We start from the raw sequence: 24,006 nt of genomic DNA on the forward strand, positions 1-24,006 counted from the left end.
CGTAAAATTACTGCGCTGTGCTGGCGGCCATACGACCGTGTCTGCAGATTTTTTAAAGTTTCCAGCACTGGCGTCAGAAAAGGGGCGACATGAGAGAAGGAAGTGTGCACTACCCAGATAATAAGTTTTGAATGCGAATGTTTCGCGATTTTTCCGGTTGCCGAGAAGGAGCACGTAAAGAGCTCGGAAGTGTGCCGACAGCTTCCAACGCCACAAATGGATGATCCGCATTAAGACCGCAATAAACCAAGTTTGTCTGAATTTGAGTTCTTTGAAATGTTAACGCCATTAATAATTTCGTTCTACACATTTCTCTGCCACCACCCACTTCTGCACAATACTTCAGAGGGCCTGAGCTCGCATTGCAAACACGCAGGCAAATATACACGGGGTAACGCTTTGAAATTTACGTTATTTGCATTTTCAAGGAAAACGATTGTCGCTGAAGTGCACCGCAGTGTTCTTCGCCGCCCTCACTACGGGTGTTCGCTCTCACAAGCAGGTGTAAGCTTGCAAGCAGCCGCTGCCTGCGCTGGGGTGTTCTTCGGTCGCCCCATTTTGCGCGCCAAGGCTTTTACAGTGAATCAGCAATGATCCGAACAGCCGACAAGCGCACGTTCACTTGCCCACTAGGCGAGAAAAAGCGGGTTGCCAAGCAACGTGATCACGTAATCCCTCGAGCGCTAGCGACTATCTTCGGCAAAATGGTGAGCATACACCCGTGCAGCTGCCGCACTCACAGCGCTAAATTATCCTGCGATAAGCGCCTTCGCTGCCTTTGGGGAACACGACGTTCGCCTAGTGCACAAACACGTACAATGGCGCTGATGCTGCTACACCAGGCTGTGCTTCGCCGCAAGAATCATCTGTGTTCGGCGGTGCACCCTTTACAGGCCACTGCATCAGTTTTCGGTTGATACGGGGTTGTCACAAAACAACACGGCCACACATCTGACGCTGTAAAAGAATGCGCACCATTGCAGCAACCTGTTGCGATCGATGAAGGTTGATGATGACTGTTTCTGCCGTCCCTGGGAACCATGTTTCGTTTCAAGATTGGTACAAGCCTAGCACTTCCGGTGCCATGCAAAACATAAGTTGATATGCCGGGCCCCACCTCTAAACCAACCTAAAACATCCCAAACCACTTTTATTTACGAAAAGAACGCGCAGAAGTAGCTAAGAGAACATTTTTCAATAAGAAAAATGACTCGTTTTGGAACACAATATTGCCACTTCTGGGGCCCGAACCCGGTGCGTTTGCTAAAAAACCTACGATTCCGCCACCAAGGATACTGATGCAGGACGGCAAACCACTTTTAGCAGTCGCATAAAAGAATAAGCGTGTTCCAAACGAAGCAGTAGAGGGCGCTGGGTGCGCACAGGAAATGCCGGGCTTGTACTCACAAGGGAACGGAAGCTCACCCCTTGCGAAGCTATCCCAATCTTCTTGACACTTTCGGAAGGTCCGTTGCGTTGGCCGCTGCGCTGCCTTGTTTGGGTGGCCAGCTGTGTTGGCCGTTGTGTTTAACTATGCAGCCGCGAGTTGTGTGACAGTGTCCCGGCTCCCGTCGGAAATTATTTGGGTCACCTTTGCCTTGCCGTACAGTGTTTTGCTCGTTCGAGCTCATGGTGACCGTTGCGGATGACAATTGTTACAAGCCCCGCACCTATAGGCACACCGGCAAGAGGGCACGGTGTTCATGGCATAGAGTCCTAGGAAATGAAGCCGTGACAGATTCCCCCGAGAAGGGCTATCCCCCATCTACTGGCTTTACCAGGAGAGTGGCTCATTTTAACGTAGACCAGTATCGCTCATATTAGATCGCCGTGGCTTCAGGTTATCAACCTGCTGTTACGAAAGAATTTAATAGAGAGGAGTTGTGTTTGCTTTCGCACATCCGGAGGAATACGCCGACAACACCAGCGTGGATTTTCGAGCTGAACATCGCCTTAATGCCACTGTGTCCATTATGTGATGTTGCCGATGATGTCCGACAATTTGTCACGAGAAGAACTTCTTGTTGGGTTGTTGTTGAGCCAGTTGCTGAATAGTTCCCATGATTAGAAGCGCAACGAAAAAACACGGACGGTGAATACAGAGTAGACAAGACAGGTGCTACTCTGGCAACGCCCGTCTTGTCTACTCCGTATTCACCGTCCGTGTATTTTTTGTTGCGCTTCTAATCATGGGAATTTGTCATGAACTGGCAAGATTATGAGGTGGAGCACTGAACTTTGTATGACTGGTAAGGGAGCCGCCCCGCAAGCCATGAAGATCATAATATTGGACATTGGGTGTCTGGACGAGATATCTTACGTCTAGTCGTCCTTTCTTTGAATTACATTAAAATTTGCTGACAGCTGGTGATGTGCTGCGTGTAGTTTTTGTCTAGCTCTGTATTTTTTTGCACAGCTCATATTTCGCACGTCATAGTGGCCGTTTAGCGGACATCACTGGCCAACGGAATGAACATAATGTGTGAATAATAGCTAAGAACGGCTCTCAAATATTGAAAAATGGAAAAGGCATGCTAATATCTAGCAATTGTTCTCAATGAACGAAGTGCTGATCAGAAAGTTGGGAAACTTGACCATCTCGTTGGGTTCGCTTGGCAACGAAGCGTCGCATAATTTGTTTCACATACGTATGATAAAATGTGAAATAATTAAAGTGGCGCCACGATATAGCCTTCACTAAACATATATACTTCAAGAAACCTGGGGAATGCGTGAGTCACAAACATTGGCTTCGCACCGAATACAGAAACTTTCCAGTCGTGAAATTCGGATTGCCGTTGTTTAGGTGCACGCCGACACAATCCTAGTGCCTTTCACTATTGTCAATGCCGCATCAGTGGATGGTGAGCTCATGAACGTTGATCAACGAAGACAACAACGGTAGTGGCACTACACATCCTACCGTTGTCGTGACGCACCTGTCCAAAGAAATACTTCACATTTAAAATGAACTGCATAATTTGGTTTGGCGTTCATAACTTCGGGGAACCGCTAATATTTTTATATGTACTGTAAGCCACGCTTACATTGCACGAGGCTCTCAAAACGACGCCGTTTCACCCTTGTGATTGTATATTGGATAATGCTGTCTGGTGTTACGATGTACGCACAAAGTTTTATGAAAATGAAGTACAAGACATCGGTGTACACATGGATTGGGCGATGGGGAAGAAGTAATGTGGTCTAAGAGTAATTAGGAACTCTCTGCTGTGCGGCGTGTTTTATAGCTCAGATGTTGCGTCAGTGCGTTCAACGCCAAATGTAGATATCAACGTGATTAACATAGGCCATGCAGTGTGGAATCCTGGCAAAAATGCATGAACATTTTAGTAACTCTTGCCGTGCTTTCCATGCATTCTTGGTAGTAATGTTACATTTTTGTTTTAATTTATCTGGAAAATCTTGTTCATTCATTGGTTCCGTTTCCTCCGTTTATCACAGGCCATATAGATGGGCGTCGACAAAGCATCCGTCTCTCGATGACTTCTTTAACTTAACGAGAACAGTTTAAACCGGTGATTTGCTTCTTCCAATACCTCTAAAGTGACAGGTACTCTCGGCTGTTATTTATTTATACTTCCCTTTCCGGATTCTGTTGTTTTTACGGCTGCGTCTGTGTTATCTTGGTGATAAAAAAACAGGACAGTGCTACTCAGAATAACACTGATGTGTGCCAACGTATTGCAAAGCGTTTAGATTAAAAAAAAAAAGGCACTTCACCACCCGGAAATTAAGGAGTTAGTCCAGGCGGGACACAAGAGGAGCTCTGGGCAAACGCTATATCGACGGTAAAGGTCTTCCCCATACGCTGTTTGGTACGTTTGCGTTTTTGGGACCACTAAGCTGACGTTTTTTTCTTTAAATTAAGGATCGGTAACGGCAAAAAAAAAATGATAAAGGCTTAAGATTGCCCTTCAGATCGCGGAAAAACGTTTATTCTAGAGCCTGTGAGTGTGAAAGGCGCCGAACGAGAGGGGCGCTTCTTCACACGCTGCCTTCGCCCCCTGGCCCCTGGTGACCAACCGACCAATGTGTTACGCGCCTAACACCCGACAACCAACTTGGCTATTGGTTATCCCTGAAACGATAGCGTGACTCCGACCAAATGTGTCGCTTCTTGTACGACGAGAAATGTTGCCACGCGTGTGACGTAAAGTGTGTTAATGAGCCCATTGTCTTCCTCGGTGCAGACATGGTGCTGTAGAATGACCACTCGGATTCGCTTAAAAAGCAAAACAGTATGCAGGGGGATCAAAATTAAGTCGACACGTTTTTTTTTTAATTAGGCGCTTAGATTTACGTGAAGACCCCCTCTACAGTGATGTTATGCTCCAAGGGGAACACATAATAAGGTGGTAAATATTGTTTTCGGTGGCTTAATTAACTAACATCGAATATTTAACTTTTTAGTGGCTGCAGTAATCAGGCATGTTTTTATTCAAAGGTTAGACGCAATCGTGTTTCTCCGCAGTTTCATTTGGCAGAATTCTTCTAGCGCATCCGTGCTCCGAGATATCGAACAGCGAAGTTTATTTGCCGTTCGCATGATTACGCATTATTATTTATGAGTTTGTATTGGCGGAATTTGTTGGAATGTACACCCAGCAACAGCACTTGTTGGAAAATTTATATTAATAGTTCTTTAAAAGCCATGAAGACAAAATACAAGCTTGTATTGGAAAAAATTCGTGTTTTATAGTGGCCCCAGTGCTTGTCCAAATGCAAACAATGTTTTGTTCACTGAGAAATCAATCAATTCAAGTTAAAATTTTGATTTTCCCACAAAATCACGTGTTTTCGTGGTCTTCAATGACATCACAGGAACCGACTGCTCTGCCGCCGATTCCGAAGCCTTGTTTACCGTTAGTGAACCTAGATGGCGCCACCATACTGCGGGAAGCCGTTTTCTGCCTTTGGTTTGTACTGTGGCGTAAGCTACACTGGCCGAGGTAGAGCAGTTTCGCGTGGACCCTAAATGGCCGTGCTGCTCAAGCGCGAGAAGCATAGGATTGGATTTGGATTGGATTGGATTAAATTGGATTGTATTGGATTGGATTGGGAATCCAATTCAATTGGAGTACGGGTGTGTGGAGAATTGGGTCTGCACATTCGCCGGTCTGCGCATTCCAGAGGAGTGACGTCATAGCCGCGGCAGACACACTGGCGCCGGCGCGTACCCAGCTTTGCGCCTCTGTTGCGCAGTAGCCAAGTCTGACGCTGCGCCGGAGGCGCTTGATAGCTGTTTCGCGTATTCTGGAGAGCCGTGCTGCGCATGGCGAGGAGCAGTGACTGGAGTGAAACCGACTGGAAAGATTGGACTGGACTGGACCGGACTGGATTGGATTGGATTGGATTGGATTGGATTGGATTGCACAACCTTAGCTCACGATACGTATATCCTGGCATTGCCGAGCTAAGCCACTGCTTATTTTTTGACCGTATTTAAACCTGGCTTGTTTTTGTTCAGGGAGAAAATACCGTAATCGTTTCGTGAAACATTGCGCTCGCTCGACAAATATGGTCACGTAAGACACCGTTGCTAGCGGCAATCGGCCAGTGTCGTCTGAGACAACCCCAAAGCCCCGTAGTCCCGTAGTCCTGAGCAGCTAAACCAAGCACAGTGCGCGCAGTATAGCAACAGCAGTACGCATCGGTACTTCTATGTTTACGTGTGTTTTCGTAACTTCCACTGTTTGTCCCACCATTCTGACTGCTTTAAAAAGAATGTGCCCTAAATTTAAGTGCAAAAAAGCTCGTTCGGCAAGCTTATAAGCTCTGCCAAATTTGCCTTTGCTTTTGGCGGCCTCCGCCAATCGCAGATCTGGCTGGTTAGGCATAACAGGTTCTGTTGCGGGAAATGAGCTAGTGGGTCGCATGGCCATTCCCTTTTTTCTTAATTATGTAGCTTATTTGAGCGAAGTTTACGTTAAAAGTGGTGTCAGTATGATTCTAACGAGTCAATCTTTTGAATGAACCAAACGTGTTTTATCTTCATGGCCTCTTTAAAGCTAACGTTTCATTTATTTTTATGGAGAGGCCCGGTGGCTATGGTAGTAGGACAAGCACATGCTCGGTTTCTGTTTATTCATCGCCCACGCTTCTCCATTGGCTTCACTTTGTCCTTTCTGACTGAGACTGCAGGTTCTGGTCGCTTCCTCAATCGGTATGTACAACGCGACCTAAAACACGAGGCCGGCGCCGCTGTTACGATCACGGCGGCTTCGGGGGCGGAGATAACGAATGACCCGAGACATCATGTTAAAGGCGGCGGCAGGAGGAATAAACAGATGCCGAAGAGGCACGTACTCCTCGCGCCGAGAGAGAGCAAGCCGCGCGGTTGCTTATTGCCAGTGGTCGCCGCTACGTCGCCATCGTTCAGCGCCCGCGCTTGCCTCCGCAGCCGATTCTGCTTTCCGACCGGAAAGTCGCCGCGCATCGCGGCTATAAAGCGTCTGCGCAGCACTTTGGCGAAATAACCCTCGGCCTGCCTCTTCTGCGCGCCGAGCGCTCGCGGCGTCTCTTCTTCAGAGCTTTGTTGTTCCCTTGTAGTATCGTCGTACGAGCTACACTTCGCGGACAAATAAAAAAAAATCGCTGCGGTTCTTTTTTATTAAATAATGCTTTACATAGCACTACCTCTTATGCTGTTTTTTGAGGGAACCGACCGACCTTTAAAGAAAAATAAACTCGACGAATCGGTGCCAACACAACAAGAGCTTGCGGTGTTCGTGGCGCTTCCTTTCATCTTACGAAAACGCGAAGGATCATTCAGGCGAGACGCAAGAGGTCGTCGGCTTTATGCACAACCGAGCTTTCTGGGCCCTAAAAAATCCCACGCATAAGCTTGAACGGTCAAAAGCAAAGTTTTAAGACCTTGTGTCTTCTGGCCAGGATGCTTCTGAACTTCTAGTCGACCATACAAATTGCCGCCAAGCGCGAGCAGTTTCCCTTACCGCCCTAAACCCCTTTCTTCGTATATCCATGTATACTCCCAACATACATTGATATTTATTGCTATTGTCGTTCCTGCCCAAGCCGATCACATCAATCTGCAACTGCGATGACATTATGTGTTACAGGAATGCAATACAAAAGTTGGGTGATTTCTTCCAATGCGAAAGCATTGGTTAAATATGCAGGTGAAAAATCCAGCACTTATGGCACACAAAATGGCTGACAGGTGGCACACAAAAATAAAAAACTGCGGGTCACTGAATGCTCGGAATGACGTCACTATTCTCGGGGGAGCTCCTATTAACAAAGCAACTAACAGAATAGAAGCGAAAATGGGGTAAATGTGCACCTAAGTGGGATTCGAATCAGAATCCTCCAGAATGCCGGTCAAGGAGAAAACCTCTGAATCAACACAGCACAACGATTCTAGCCAGAGACTTCGGAAGTATATTGAGGGGGGGGGGGGGGAGGAGGGAGGGACGGCTCAAGGCAATCGATGATGCTGCTGCTGATGGTGATTTTGTGGATCTAGAATCCAGACTGCGTTTTTTTTTTCGGCGTCTAAAATGTGCATGTTTTTACAAAAGTCGGCTCTTCCTTTGCCAAATAAATCTTGAATCAAACGCCATTTATTTTAAGTAAAAGCCCTTTATCGCTTTTATACATCCTACGGAACGTATTAGGGTTATTATTTCTAATGTTAGGGGAGAGCAATCGTACCCTATTCCTGGCATTGTAACTGCGCTTGCAGACGCCTTTACGCGTGATACAATCGATATCGCGAATAAAACTATGGAAAGGAAGTAATTTACCCCCTTGCAGGAACAGCAAATCTCCAGCGGTAGTAATGTGTCAGTAACAATTCAAAAGAAGAAAACAAAACAAGGCAAATTGGGAATTAAGTAACAATTAGCCTTGGCAGATGACTCATACGTTCTTATAAAATGTCTCAGTCTCATTGAGCCTGGCGCATCAGACCTCTCCACCAGTTTTTTTTTTTTTTAATTTTAGGGTCATGATTTATCTAATCGTGTCAAGAAGAGGGGGCTGAACCGCTTCTATTTCGCAGCAGGGAGAGCTGCTCGAGCCCCTCTGACCCCCCCCCCCCTCCCCCCTCTTCTTCCGAAGCCCCTGATTCTAGCCGACTAAAGGTAAACATAGCTAAAAGGTTGTTGCCTTCCATTAGGAAATCTGTGTTAGATACATGAATACTGCGGCCAACAGGAATAATTTCAACGGGCTAATTACGGAAATAGCAACTACGCGACTAGCAAACACGTTTCCGTATAACGCGCTAGGGGGATTGACAGGGCTCTCGAGCTTAATAATTAAGGGAGGAAAAAAAAAGACGCAGAGGGAAAAGAATGGGGACAATACAGTCGAACACGGATATATCGAACACGGGTATATCGAATTATTGTCTATATCGAACTCATAAATTATCCCCTTGAAAATTCTGTGTAAAAGTATAGGAATTCGTACGTTTATATCGAACCGTATTTTTCCCTACATCGGGTATATCGAACGCCGCGGGAGCTGGTAGGTGCTCTTCGGCGGTCGCTGCACCCCCGATTGAGGTTGAGGAGGATGTGGAGGAATGCGCGGGCATGGCGAAGGTCGGGTACAGGAGGCGACTCCTCGATAGGCTTTTGATGAACCTCCGCGTGGGCACCGAGCTTAAGGTTGACCTGCTGGGAGCCATACATATGATGACAAGCGCTTGGAACGGCGTGAAGAAGGAGACCGTGGCCAACTGCTTCCGGAAGGCAGGCTTTGTGACGGCCGAACTTTCCGAAGCTTGCGAAGACGGCGACGACGACGACGAGTGCATGGGCGACACGTTTCGTGAGTTGTTGTCCCTTTTCCCGGCTGCTGTTCCAGCCGGAGTGTCTTCCGACGACTTCGTGAACGCTGACACCAATGTTCAGGCTGTTTCGAGCCTCGGTGACGAGGATATTGTATCTGCGGTCGCAGGAACCCAGGCCGATAGCTCGAGTGGTGAAGATCGTCTGGACGAGGAGGCGGCTACACGATCGTACTCTGCGGGTGAAGTGGCCGCTGCGTTCAGCTTGATTCGCCGTTGTTGCGGCGACATGGAAGGAACTGGGCTGTGGCACCTGGACGGCCTCGAGAAGATTGAGACCAGGGTCTTTAATTTCATTTCCAGGACGAAGAAGCAGGCCAAGATCAGCGATTTTTTTTTCACGGAAATAAAGCATCCTGTTGCGTCGTGAGTGCGGAATTAGTTGGCATTCTTGAATGCGCCCATCGGTAAGTGATCGTTCGCCATAGGTGAGGTCTCAGAGCCTATATTTTTTATATCGAATTTTTCATATATCGAACTATCTCGCGATCCCGTTGGAGTTCGATATATCCGTATTTGACTGTATTGAAAGGACACAGGTGCGCCATCAGACGCGCGCCGTTCAGCCGATATAAAGACGTTGGCTGCACCATAGGCACCGCCTAATGACTGTACACAAAATGGGTGCGCTACCTTCGACGCGGCACTCGTTCTTCGAATTGCATGGTGCATACTGCGATAGACTCTACTCTGTCTACATGCACAGCAGCTGTGAAAAGTGGTTTCCCTCGGCAATGCGGCGCAGAAGAGGAACGGGAGCGGTGGAGAGAGCCAAAGCAGCGGCCAACCGAGCTCCAAGGAACGTGAAATTGCCCACCACGAAGAAAACCGAGGGTGGAGCAGCCGTGGCGCGCCAGCGAAGAACCTGAAGCTACCGCTTGCGATGGAGAGCGAGGCGCCTACCTCTCTCCAGCAGCTGTGAAACAACTGCGATTGTACGGCGCTGCCGCGACAGGTTGCGCGCAGGCAGTACTGTCTACAAGGAGAATGAAGCACGCAACGGCACAATACAACGTGGCGGCGCACGCAATACCGGTACATATACGTTTGACGATTCAACACTAATGCTTTCGCATTCAATGCATCGCAGAGAGGGCTTACGTGTCCTAGAGTTTTCGATTTTCATGCGTAATTTTATGCATACTCGTAAACTGAGTGGTGCGTGTAGGTTTGATCTGGAAGGAGAAGCATTGCGGCGTACGGGTTTTTGCGTTTTGACATTACTCTGGAATTCCCTGTCTCGAAACTGCCGCGGCGATACTTCTTTGATGGAAGTAAAGACCCCCACCAGTACGAGAAAAAATCCCAATCGTTGATTCGTGAGGAGAGAACGCAGAAGCGATCTTGTGTACAAGTGATGTACGTCGCACAATTTAGGTTATGAACTATATATACGCCATCACGCTCAGTATTACCCACACCTCTTTCCTAGCGCTCCTGATAACATATACAGAGCACCTAGAAATGATGTCATGCACAGTTTCCAATAGAAGCGGAAAAAAATCGTCTTTGCTCAGAATTACTCATTCTGAACCTGGTTGCGAAACTTCTGTAACGGGCATTCACTATCTCTAAACGCAGGCATACGGAAAGCGAGTTTGCGAAGTTTCGCCGTATTGTGGAATTGCCAGGGAGGAAATAACAAGCTGTATTTGCTGTCCCATGATGTGGTGATATCAAACGCTTGCATTGCCAATAATTAATCGTATCGCCGTCTGCCACGTCACTGAATAGGACTGAAAAATTATTCGAAGATAAGCAGTTATAAAAACCACTGATCGTGTGCGACACACACAAAATGATGTGTGTGTGTGTGTGTGTGTGTGTGTGTGTGTGTGTGAGAGAGAGAGAGAGAGAGAGAGAGAGAGAGAGAGAGAGAGAGAGAGAGAGAGAGAGAGAGAGAGAGAGAGAGAGAGAAGCGGCCGGAACGCAAATAGGCGGCCACTTTGTGAGTCGGCGCCGTTGTGACTGCCTGCTCGCCTTCATCAAATTCACGCCAGAGGAAGCAGACAGCGAGCGAAGGAGGAAACGTCGCCTCGGCTAATGCGTTTCGGGGTGTCGCGCCGTGCGGACGCTCCAGCGCTCACTGCTGCGTTGACAGGCAGCACTGCGGGGTGCACGCGCGCACGCCGCCAGTGTAGCGGTATACCAGCCGGTGCTCTTTCTTCCAGAAGCACAGCTCGTTGGTGGAGTTATTCACGATGTCGAGGCACCAGCAGGAAGCAAAAGCGAAAAAGCAGTCGCAGGAATGTCGAAACAAGCATTTTGTGCACGCGCCTGCAGAGGGACAAATATGCGCATATACAATCCTCTCACGCTAAACACATCTCATCGCTCCCCGTCGCAGTAAAAACTTTTTCTTTTCGTGATGCTCGGCCCATCTCTGCCTCTTGTCGCCCTCTACCTCACACTCCTAGGCACTTCCGGCGCCCGGGATATCGCCTACGCTTTTAAAAAACACAGTGAATCGGGCCTAAATGAGCCCAGCGCGCTTAAACGAGCAACCATTGAGATCAAAAGGGCGAAGTGGGCCTTTGATGAGACACAGCGTCCTTTTAAAAATGTGCGCCTGAACGTGGACAACTCGCAATGAGAGCGTGACGCTTCACATGGCGTGATGTCGCTGCGTAGATCACATTTTTTTTAAATGCGGAAGCGTCAGTTAACTATGTTGCTCGAAAATTGGGCGTCCATGGCACACAAAATGGCAGACGTACGGTATACAAAACGACTGACTTCTCAAAGGACAAAACGCTGGTCAATGTATGCTCGGATTCACATCCATGTTTCTCAGGGAGGTGTCTACGAATAAAGTGGCAAATTCATTTGAAAGGTAACTTAGGAAACTTTTGCTCTGGGTGGGATTCGAACCGTGGTCCTCCGAAATACGAGATGATCACAGAACCTCCGGACCACCATTTTTTTTCTGTCTTTGTTTACCGACCCCGGACTGCACCAGTTCGATGATTCTAGCTGACAAAAGGTGAACGTAGCGATAAAGTTGTGGCCTTCGACTGAATAACGCGTGAGTACACTCTAAGCTGGGTAACCCTTAATAGAGGTATACATTTTCGAATTTTTGTAACCTATAATTTATAAGGTACAAATGTAACCTGTATCGTCGTAACCTTCATATACGTATACACGTAAGGGTTACTCAGTTATCGGTTACTTTGCAGCTTTCAGCATGTATACCTATATAGAAGTTACATGTACCGCCGTCCAAGGCCACACACCTGGAATGTGTCATGTTGCGCGCCAGGCGCGCTTTCGTCGGCGCCGCTGTGGCGACACCCCGAAGGCGCCTTTCCCGCCTGGTAAACAAACATCGCGTTAGTGGAAGACGATATGTGCGACCATGCTGTCCATTGCGCCGTCTAAGCTTTTGCGTCGGGTGTCTTGTTCGTCCCTTGAATAAACTGCCGGCCACACGGCTGGGGCTAAAAGAGAAGTTACTTTTATAATTCCTAAAATTGCGGTGCCAGAAAGCTTGAAAATGTTCTCTTAATATATATGCATTGCATTACCTGTTCAATAATCGCTACCCAGGTTGTCACCCAAAAATCATCGTGAGTATTGGCAACGCTTAAGTCTTATAAACAGGCATAACTAAATTTGATGTTTGCATCAGCTTTGTGCCGTTTAAGAAACCAGTATGAAACATGCATGATAGGTCTTTTGGTAAATTGCGGGCATGAATTTGAGCTTTAGTTAAACAACATTAGGCTTTAGTGAAAGCAAGCTTTAGTGGAAACATGCACTTGATAGCATGCTTCAAAAGGACGCCAAAGTTGTGATAACATAGCCTTAAGCCTAAAATTCTTGTCTGACAACTTAGGCCATGATTATCAAAAGAGAATTGCAGTACATGCACACATGTTTGCGCATTTAACAGGAGCACATTTCCAGAAGTTTGGCATCGGTAGTTTTGAACATTCACATTTATTATTATGAAACACGTGTGGGCTATTTATTAGAAAGCAAAGCTGCGAACCACCCCAATGTTATTATCGTTCCTTAATGAGCATTAGACGAGTGCGGATTCCTGGGCGAATTGGTGTTTCCTATATTGCTTTAGACTTCCAGGTAAAATTCGGTTTATTCATATATCCTTATTAAACCAATTTAATAAATGTTGCGTGAACAGATTCACGAACATGGCCAAATATACAAATTTTTTACCTCAATATTTGCACGGATGTATGCAAAGTATTTCTAATTGTTTGGATACTGCCATTGAACAATTTCAAACGAATTCGAGTTTGAGCTACATTAATAAGATGGTTCTCAGAGGTGCACTTTCCCAGTACAGCGTTATTGTCATGGTTCCCCACAGAAAAAACGCAGAATGTCGGAAATGAGAAAGAACATTTATTACAAATTCACTGTTTCATACAAAGCAGTGTTTATGGCTATGTTCCCTACATTCTCCGTTTCACTCAGAGTCTAATATTACACTTGGAATTCACTCGTCTTTACGAATCCATCTTTACACTTCCCTCTTAGGTTCCTCTTTACAGTTCCACCTGAGTTGTGATTCCCATGCCAAGTTATTTTATGCAGCACTAACAAGTTTCTAGGCCGATTGCAATCTGTCTTTTGGACAAACTTTAAATGGGATCTATAATTTTCTGCATGAAAAAGGCGCTTGGAAAAATTCAGAGATAAGCTTGCAATTTACGTAGTACACAAGCAGGCCCAAAATCAGGGCACGCTGAAGATTTCCCGAAGTCATCTGAATAACTTGTTCCGTGCTGCCGCAGATGGAGGTGTACATGTGAGGGGCCGTCACTTGGATTTCCCCACCTTGAAGAGCCATCTACAGAAAATTTCAGAAAAAGAACAAAATCTAGTGCAACCATACGCCCCTCACACCAAACCACAGGCATGTGAAGTACGAAAAATATATTGCACGAAAATGAAGACGGAGACCAGAGAATGAAATGAAAGGCCACACCCGAGAAGGAGTGATTTACGGCCTTTCAAATAATTTCACATCATTTCAGTAATCGTTACACAGAGTAATTTCGCCGGATTGTTCAGAACAACGCGAAGCTACTATAGTCATACCGGGCAACCTTCCCGAATTTTAATTGTGCAGTGCGCCAGTTTATCCTGCGAAATGTTTCTGCATGCTCACCCAGAACAGGCAGAAACTTTGGGCTACGAGATAAACTGACATACATTTGCAAAACAAAAAACAAAAAGATTTCCGCGCCTTCATGTGGAATCACTAGGACACGCAACAGAGCGAACGTCGCACTAAACCCAGGAAACGCGCCTTCAGGATGATGACGCCGTCTGCGTCACATTTTTGGCTGTACTTAAACATCTCCCTCCCCCCTTGTACTGGCAGTTTCATTTTGAACAAGGATCCCACGTGGAAGCCGAAACGTTTTTCATTTCGGTAAAGGGTTCTTATCGGTGGTTTCTTCGTCGGCTATCAGTAAAAAGGAATCGCCAACTTACATTTTTTCTTCGTCCAGATGTGTTGTGGGAGAGCATATATCTAGAAGTTGCACCGATCTTCAAGTGGCATTCCCAGGAGGTCTGTACCTGTAATGACTCGAAGGGTTATTTGGGTTAAAATGTAATATGCTTTAGAGATAGGCAGTTGGCATACATTCATAATGAAAGAACACCTCAAACTTGACAAGACGAAGAAAAGTACACTGCACAAGCACTCACGAACAACTGGAGCTTACTTAAAGAGCTCTTTTCGAAAAAGAGTTCTTCTTTTTGGCTCTGCAAAACCACGTATCTTATAGAATAACTAGAGTTGCTGAAAAACTACAAAGCTCCATGCTGAGGAAATCGTTATGTGAATTCATAACGTTCATGTAGTAACGAACTGATAGAAAGAGTCACTAAACATGAGGCAAAATAAGATACGAAATATAACATCATAACACTTGAAGAAAGGCCTCGCATTTTTACAAGTGAATCATACTTTCGTCTGTGCAGGCCTGGGTGCCATCTTTACAAAAAGTATTTGAATGAATGTGTTTTAGTTATTGCATTTTCATACCGTTGTTTCCACTGAAATCAAACTTCATTTCAACTTGTGTCATACGCAGGGGTGTCCTGGTTGTCAGCTCAATGAACACTGCCTGCAAGAAAAACAGTAGTGCTGATAAGTCATAGCATAGGTAGCCACAGGCAACCACACTTTTCGAAGAGCCGGGAACCGATGAGGGTGCAACACCAATTTTTACACCTGCACCTGTCTCTGGGTAATTCGTCACAATTTCTGTATCATCAAAAAACAACAACAATCAAGCAGCCTGCATGCTGGCTCATACATACCACCATTCTGTAAAGTCGCTTTACTCCACTACACTAGGATCACGCGAGACAACCATTTGCCCTGCAATACCACGTGAATAAATAAACGACTGATTTGTGTGAATGAGAATAATAAACCCAATTAACATGGTGAAAATGGCCCGCTGTCTCAAAATGACTATTACCAAATTTACCTACTCAAGGAAAAGAATGACAAAAATGAAGAGTGTTGTATGTGCGGTAGGGCAAACTTTCACAAAAAAAAGGGGGCTTGTGCTGGACAAAAGTGAGTTTAGAAATTTCGGGCACCATTTAGTGGACTACTTATCTGCAGCACACACCTTGTGTTTATCCAGATATATTACTACAAGACCAATAACCTAGACACCATTCCGAATATATGCAGCGAGAAAAATGAACATTTCCCGACGGCTCAAACAAAATGATAATACCCAGAGAATAGCGCGATACTATAAGACTTTAATGGGAAAAAATTCAGTTATTCAAACACAGCTACCTGACAGTGCGCCCGATGCAGCCAACAGCGTAAAGAAAACGCTCAACACATGACGAAGGCGCGCAAACAGAGCAGAAAGCAGGTCACGAGCGCAGTTATCTGTTATAATGTACCCGTGGGCTTTCCCGATCGTCCGCTCTAGTCTGACGCAACGAACGCAAGCCCGTGATTTCATTCAATTGCCGTCGCGGACAACAGAAAACGTCTAGCGAAGCAACCAGTCAGGTAACGAAAATCCCTCCCGAATACTGCAATTTCAAATTGAAAAGCCCCCAGCGAAAAGATCCATCCAACGAAAACACGGAAACCGTTACAGGAATATACTCACCGAGTTCGCTTTCACTGGCGCCGGGGCACTGGTCCAACATGCGAACTTGATACTGGTCATAGAAGAACGGGCCGCGTAGAGCTGCCAGTCACAAATAAGCTCGCCGCAGCCTCCGCGACTCACGCCGACAAATAAGTCTTGTAACAGCAGTCCTTGCTTCATCGTAGGGGTATCACAGCGGTAAAAAGGCTCGAGCGGCGCTAAAACGTGGCCACCGGGCTTGCGGGCGCCGCCATTTCTCTATATCCCGTCATGCAACGGAGAAATCAACGGCCGCCTGGAGAGAAGGCGCGACGAGCATATCTTATAGGTTACAGGGCGTTTTATAGGTTACAACGTAAAGGTTACATGTAAGATTTTGTTGAAGTATCCTATAAATCATTAATGTAACCTATAAACCGCTTTTAACTTCACTCTTGTAACCCTTAGAATGGACTGGGATAAAGAAAACATCAAAATTGATTTATTGTAACCTTTATTTTATAGGTTACTTCCGTTTAGAAGTTACATTATGGGTTACCAGGATTAGAGTGTACACTCTAAGCTGGGTAACCCTTAATAGAGGTATACATTTTCGAATTTTTGTAACCTATAATTTATAAGGTACAAATGTAACCTATATCTTCGTAACCTTTACATACGTATACACGTAAGGGTTACGCAGTTATGGGTTACTTTGCAGCTTTCAGCATGTATACCTTTATATAAGTTACATCTACCGCCGTCCAAGGCCACACAAATTGGAAGGTGTGATGTTGCGCGCCAGGCGCGCTTTCGCCGGCGCCGCTGTGGCGAGACCCCCAAGGCGCCTTTCCCGCGTGGTAAACAAACATTGCGTTAGTGGAAGATATGTGCGACCATGCTGTCCATTGCGCCGTCTTAACTTTTGCGCCGAGTGTCTCTTCTTCGTCCCTTGAATAAACTGCCGGCCACACGGCTGGGGCTAAAAGAGAAATTACTTTTATAATTCCTAAAACAGCAGTGCAAAAAAGCTTGAAAATGTTCTCTTAATATATATGCATTGCATTACCTGTTCGATAATCGTTACCCAGGTTGTCACCCAAAAATCTGCGTGAGTATTGGCAACGCTTAAGTCCTATAAACAGGCATAACTAAATTTGATGTTTGCATCAGCTTTGTGCCGTTTAAGAAACCGGTATCAAACATGCATGATAGGTCTTTTGCTAAATTGAGCTTTAATTAAACAACATTAGGCTTTAGTGAAACCAAGCTTGAGTGGAAATATGCACTTGATAGCATACTTCAAAAGGACGCCAAAGTTGTGATAACATAGCCTTAAGCCAAAAATTCTTGTCTGACAACCTAGGCCATGATTATCAAAAGAGAATTGCAGTACATGCACACATATTTGCGCATTTAACAGGAGCACATTTCCAGAAGTTTCGCATCGGTTGTTTTGAACATTCACATTTATTATTATGAAACACCTGTGGGCTATTTATTAAAAAGCAAAGCTCCGAACCACTCCAACATTATTATCGTTCCTTAATGAGTATTGGACGAGTGCGGATTCCTGGGCGGATTGGTGTTTCCTATATTGCTTTAGACTTCCAGGTAAAATTCGGTTTATGCATATATCCTTATTAAACCTATTTAATAAATGTTGCGTGAACAGCTTCACAAACATGGCCAAATATACAAATTCTTTACCTCAATATTTGCACGGATGTATGCAAAGCATTCCGAATTGTTTGGATACTGCCATTGAACAATTTCAGACTATTTCGAGTTTGAGCTACATTTATAAGATGGTTCTCAGGGGCGCACTTTCCCAGTACAGTGTTGTTGTCATGGTTCCCCACAGAAAAAACGCAGAATGTGGGAAAGTAGAAAGAACATTTATTACAAATTCACTTTTTCATATAAAGCAGTGTTTATGGCTATGTTCCCTACATTCTCCATTTCACTCAGTCTAATATTACACTTGAAATTCACTCGCCTTTACGAATCCATCTTTACACTTCCCTCTTAGGTTCCTCTTTACAGTTCCACCTGAGTTGTGATTCCCACGCCAAGTTATCGTTTTTTATGCAGCACTAACAAGTTTCTAGGCCGATTGCAATCTGTCTTTTGGACAAACTTTAAATGGTATCTATAATTTCCTGCACGAAAAAAGGCGCTTGGAAAAATTCAGAGACAAGCTTCGCAATTTACGTAGTACACAAGCAGGCACAAAATCAGGGCACGCTGAAGATTTCCCGCGGTCATCTTGTTCCCTGCTGCCGCAGATGGGGGTATATATGTGAGGGGCCGTCACTTGGATTTCCCCACCTTGAAGAGCCATCTACAGAAAATTTCAGAAAAAGAACAAAATCCAGTGCAACCATAAGCCCCTCACACCAAACCACAGGCATGTGAAGTACGAAAAATATATTGCACGAAAATGAAGACGGAGACCAGAGAATGAAATGAAAGGCCACACCAGAGGAGTGATTTACGGCCTTTCCTAATAATTTCACATCATTTCAGTAATCGTTACACAGAGCAATTTGGCCGCATTGTTCAGAACAACGCGAAGCCACTATAGTCATACCGGCCAACCTTCCCGAATTTTAATCGTGCCATGTTCCAGTTTATCTCGCGAAATGTTTCTGCATGCTCACCCAGAACAGGCAGAAACTTTGGGCTACGAGATAAACTGACATACATTTGCAAAAGAGAAAACAAAAACGTTTCCGCGCCTTCATCTGGAATCACTAGTACACGCAACAGAGCGAACGTCGCACTAAACCCAGGAAACATGCTTTCACGATGCTGACGCCACCTGCGTCACATTTTTGGCTGTACTTAAACATCCTCCTCCCCCCCCCCCCCCCCCACCCTGTACTGGCAGTTTCATTTTGAACAAGGATCCCACGTGGAAGCCGAAACGTTTTTCATTTAAGTAAAGTGTTCTTATCGGTGGTTTCTTCCTCGGCTATCAGTAAAAAGGAATCGCCAACTTACATTTTTTCTTCGTCCAGATGTGTTGTGGGAGAGGATACATCTAGAACTTGCACCGATCTTCAAGTGGCATTCCCAGGAGGTCTGTACCTGTAATGACTGGAAGGGTTATTTGGGTTAAAATGTAATAGGTTTTAGAGCTGGGCAGTTGGTATACATTCATAATGAAAGAACACTTCAAACTTGACAAGACGAAAAAAAGAACACAGCACAAGCACTCACTAACAACTGGAGATTTCTTACAGAGCTATTTTAGAAAAAGAGTTCTTCTTGTTGGCTCTGCAAAACCACGCATCTTATAGAATATCTAGAGTTGCTGAAAAACTACAAAGCTCCATGCTGAGTAAATCGTTATGTGAATTCATAACGTTCATGTAGTAACGAACTGATAGAAAGAGTCACTAAACATGAGGCAAAATAAGATACGAAATATAACATCATAACACTTGAAGAAAGGCCTCGCATTTTTACAAGTGAATCATACTTTTGTCTGTGCAGGCCTGGGTGCCATCTTTACAAAGAATATTTGAATGAATGTGTTTTAGTTATTGCATTTTCATACCGTTGTTTCCGCTGAAATCAGACTTCATTTCAACTTGTGTCATACGCAGGGGAGCCCTGGTTGTCAGCTCAAGGAACACTGCCTGCAAGAAAAAACAGTAGTGCTGATAAGTCATAGCATAGGTAGCCAGATGCAACTACACTTTTTGAACAGCCAGGATCCGATGGGGGTGCAGAACCCATTTTTACACCTGCACCTGTCTCTGTGTAATTCGTCACAATTTCTGTATCATCAAAAAACAACAATCAAGCAGCCTGCATGCTGGCTCATACATACCACCATTCTGTAAAGTCGCTTTACTGCACTACACTAGGATCACGCGAGACAATCATTTGCCCTGCAATACCACGCGAATAAATAAACGACTGATTTGTGCGAATGAGAATAATAAACCACTTAACATGGTGGAAATGGCCCGCTGTCTCAAAATGTCTAACACCAAATTTACCCACTCAAAGAAAAGAATGAAAAAAATGAGGAGTGTTGTACATACGAAAACGTTTTATTGTGCCGTAAGGCAAACTTTCACAAAAAAGAGGCTTGTGCTGGACAAAAGTGAGTTTAGAAATTTCGGGCAGCATTAAGTGGACTACTTTTCTGTAGCACACACATTGTGTTTATCCGGATATATTACTACAACACCAATAAACTAGACACCATTCCGAATATATGCAGCGAGAAAAATGAACATTTCCCGACGGCGGAAACAAAATGATAATACCCAGAGAATAGCGCGATAATATCAGACTTTAATGGGAAAAAAATCAATTATTCAAACAGAGCTACCTGACAATTACATGGGCCAATAACTCGTCAAGTGCGCCCAATGCAGCGAACAGCGTAAACAAAACGCTCAACACATGACGAAGGCGCGCAAACAGAGCAGAAAGCAGGTCACGGGCGCCGTTATCTGTGCTTTCCCGATCGTCCGTCTGACGCAACGAACGCAAGCCCGTGAGTTCATTCAATTGCCGTCGCGGACAACAGAAAACGTCCAGCGAAGCAACCAGTCAGGTAACGAAAATCCCTCTCGAATGCTGCAATTTCAAATTGAAAAGTCCCCAGCGAAAAGATACATCCAATGAAAGCACGAAAACCGTTAAGGGAATATACTCACCGAGTTCGCTTTCACTGGCGCCGGGGCATTGGTCCAACATGCGAACTTGATGCTGGTCGTAGAAGAACGGGCCGTGAAGCGCTGCCAGTCACAAATGGGCTCGCCGCAGCCTCCGCGACTCACGCCGACAAATGAGTCTTGTAACAGCAATCCTCGCTTCATCGTAGGGGTATCACAGCGGTTAAAAGGCTCGAGTGGCGCGAAAACGCGGCCACCGGGCCTGCCGGCGCCGCCATTTCTCTATATCCCGTCATGCAACGGAGAAATCAACGGCCGCCGGGAGAGAAGGCGCGACGAGCATCTCTTAGAGGTTACAGCAGTTACAGGGCGTTTTATAGGTTACAACGTAGAGGTTACATGTCAGATTTTGTTGATGTAACCTATAAATCATTATTGTAACCTATAAATCGCTTTTAACCTCACGCTTGTAACCCTTAGAACGGACTGGGATAAAGAAACCATCAAAACGAATCAATTGTAACCTTTATTTTATAGGTTACTTCCGTTTAGAAGTTACATTATCGGTTACCAGGATTAGAGTGTACTACCGGAGAAATTTGAGCACTATAATTTCACAGGCACCAACTGAGTGAGTAGCAATTTTCGTCATGCTGATAGTGGGTATGTAGGGCGGCTGGCTAAGTCTGTCAGTCACAGTAACTGAACGAGGAAGGAAGCGTCGCAAAGGGAAGAGAGCCAAATCAGGAGCAGGGACGATGCTGATAAGGAGTGGGGACGTGCACACCACTGTGCACGTGACACCACGTCATAATCGCGCTTAGAATGGACGCGCTGCCTTCCACGAGACACTTGTTCTACGAGTTGCACGGATGCGGTGTATGCCGCCATGTACTCTGAACCGTCTACATCAACAGTAGCTGTGAAATGTGGCGGCGAACACAATGCCGGCATATGCGTTGCAGAATTCAATGCTAACGCTTTTGCTTCCACTACATCATAAGTAGTGCTTAGGTGTCCTAGAATTTTTTAGCTAACTCGCACGCCAAGCCTAGTTTGACAAAGATTTTTTCTTTGGGTACACCACTGTTTTAGGTGTATTGGGGCGAAGCAAGCCGACGGAAGATTTAAAAAAAATTATCCCTATTTAGGGCTGTTCCCCTGCAGAGAAAATGAACAAACAAAACTAACAGCTCTTAGGGGTATAGAACTCACAATTTGCTGCACAAATCAAAGCGATACAGGGGAACTGCGCTAATTCGAAGTTGCCGAATTCATTTTTGGCGGACTATCGTAATCGGTGTCCGGATCCGGTCGCAATGGTGCGATTTTGAAATGACTCCCACGAAATTCCGATTACTTTTCTTTCAAGTAAAATGTTGGCCCACCTTGAGCTCGAATCAAGTCAAGCACATTGTAGTCGTGGTTGGGCAAGTTAGTTTTATCTCGCAGACTCTCCGGGAAAGCTCCTTTTTGCGACTGGCGAAGGCAAGCCTTTTTTGTATGACTGCCGCTTTCGCGCTGTCCAACCGAGCAGTAAACATCCATTTAGGGCTTCACCACATATGGGGCGGTCGTACCTTATCTATTCTATTTGTTCGATTCATTTGGCTTGCTGAATGCCGCCTCGAGAATAGACAGGGGTCTCTTCGTGGCTGAGGACAGTAAGCGGTTTATTTAGATCCGGTTACAGGAAGAGTTCTGCCCTTTTTCTTAAGTCGGTGTGCCCTGGGGAGAGGTGCAACCCACCATGTCTCGGCGGAGGACACTGCGAATGCACTACAGTTTTACTGTAAGGAACAAACATGGGGCTGTTTATTCCCCCCCCCTCCCTCTTCCACCCCCCCCCCCCCCGGATCGTAGGAATCTTACTGTCTGTAATACACCAACCCAAACAGCTCGACCACGGAGGACAGCAGTCTGGTCTCATCGGGCCGTGAGACGTCCACGTCGAAATCTCCCTTCAGAAGGACGGATACGTCAATGGTGAGCGCGTGAAACCGGCCAGTGCGTGGAAGCCTTGATCGCTCCTCCCAAAAGCACGAATAAAAATGGCAGGGGGGAGATAGATGACTCGGGAAAGAGGCGTAGGCGGTGGACAGTAGCATAAAGTGGGGCTTTAACCATACTCCCTCCGTAGATGGGCATGCTTCACTGCGAAACACAGAACGCAGGAAAGCCAGCTGACAACGATTAAGCTTATACCAACCTCCCTAAAGTCGGTTTACCCTCCAAGCATAAATGCATTGCTGGAAAGACATATCAAAATATGGAGGCCTTGAGACTTATATATATATATATATATATATATATATATATATATATATATATATATATATATATATATATATATATATATATATATATATATATATATATAGTAAGGAAATGAGGGGCTCGTTGAGGAAATACAGAAAGATAGGTCAGCAGTCTACAACGTCAAAGGAAGCATAGGGGTGTGGTTAGGCTCTTTTCTTTTCATTACGGTTAATTAAGTAAACATTTTTTTTAATTATACAGAAGAAAGAAAGAAAGAAAAACACGCGCCCAGAGTGGGGACCGAACCCACGCCTTTCGATTACATGTCGAATGCCTTACCAATTCGGCTATCTGGGCGACTGTGTTCTCCTTCACTTTCTGGGCCATTTATATTTACTAGAAGCGTATCCGACGCTTGAGGGTGGTAGCCAGCGCCACTCTGACTACACGGGGAGAAGGGGACCTTCTTTTTAACCCCCGGGGCGTGACTCGAACGTCTACAGCCTGTCATCAGCGGGTTACTGGCGGGAAGCCCTCTTATGCTACCTAGGCATCAAGGCTGCCAGAACCGAGACCCTCGCTAGGCTTTCGCAGAATAATATAGTAAGGAAATGAGGGGCTCGTTGACGAAATACAGAAAGATAGGTCAGCAGTCTACAACGCCAAAGGGGGCATAGGGGTGTGGTTAGGCTCTTTTCTTTTCACTACGGTTAATTAAGTAAACATTTTTTTTAATTATACAGAAGAAAGAAAGAAAGAAAAACACGCGCCCAGAGTGGGGACCGAACCCACGCCTTTCGATTACATGTCGAATGCCTTACCAATTCGGCTATCTGGGCGACTGTGTTCTCCTTCACTTTCTGGGCCATTTATATTTACTAGAAGCGTATCCGACGCTTGAGGCGTATCCGACACGCACACGCACACGCACACGCACACACGCACACACGCACACACGCACACACGCACACGCACACGCACACACGCACGCACGCACGCACGCACACCAAAAAATGCGAGATCTAAAAAGATATCATAAAAGAAAGTACCCACTGCTGAACACAACAATCACATCTTTTTACCGCACGTTGTCTAGGAACCGGTACTCATTCGAAAACAGTGATTGCGATGCTTCACTGATACAGCCTGCGCTGTTTTTTGGATAAAATACGCTTCA

General features: G+C 45.6%; 1 protein-coding gene and 2 long non-coding RNA genes across 3 annotated transcripts in view; all 3 read right to left on the bottom strand.

Moving 5' to 3' along the window:
• LOC144154118 (Golgi-associated plant pathogenesis-related protein 1-like) overlaps positions 1-24,006 on the bottom strand; it is a 115,059-nt gene that overhangs the window by 82,196 nt on the left and 8,857 nt on the right. The gene's annotated exons all lie outside the window — the stretch shown is intronic.
• On the bottom strand, positions 13,257-14,950 carry LOC144170714 (uncharacterized). Its single transcript, XR_013322665.1, has 3 exons — positions 14,868-14,950; positions 14,309-14,395; positions 13,257-13,658 (listed from the first exon to the last, which is right to left on the bottom strand). It is a non-coding gene; the product is annotated as an uncharacterized LOC144170714 (long non-coding RNA).
• Positions 17,829-20,908, bottom strand: LOC144170718 (uncharacterized). The gene is made up of 4 exons (XR_013322667.1): positions 20,613-20,908; positions 19,496-19,577; positions 18,937-19,023; positions 17,829-18,274 (listed from the first exon to the last, which is right to left on the bottom strand). It is a non-coding gene; the product is annotated as an uncharacterized LOC144170718 (long non-coding RNA).

This window comes from Haemaphysalis longicornis, unplaced genomic scaffold (genome assembly GCF_048455015.1).
Source record: "Haemaphysalis longicornis isolate Haplotype H1 unplaced genomic scaffold, Haemaphysalis longicornis Haplotype H1 scaffold_1, whole genome shotgun sequence".
Classification (NCBI taxonomy): domain Eukaryota; kingdom Metazoa; phylum Arthropoda; class Arachnida; order Ixodida; family Ixodidae; genus Haemaphysalis; species Haemaphysalis longicornis.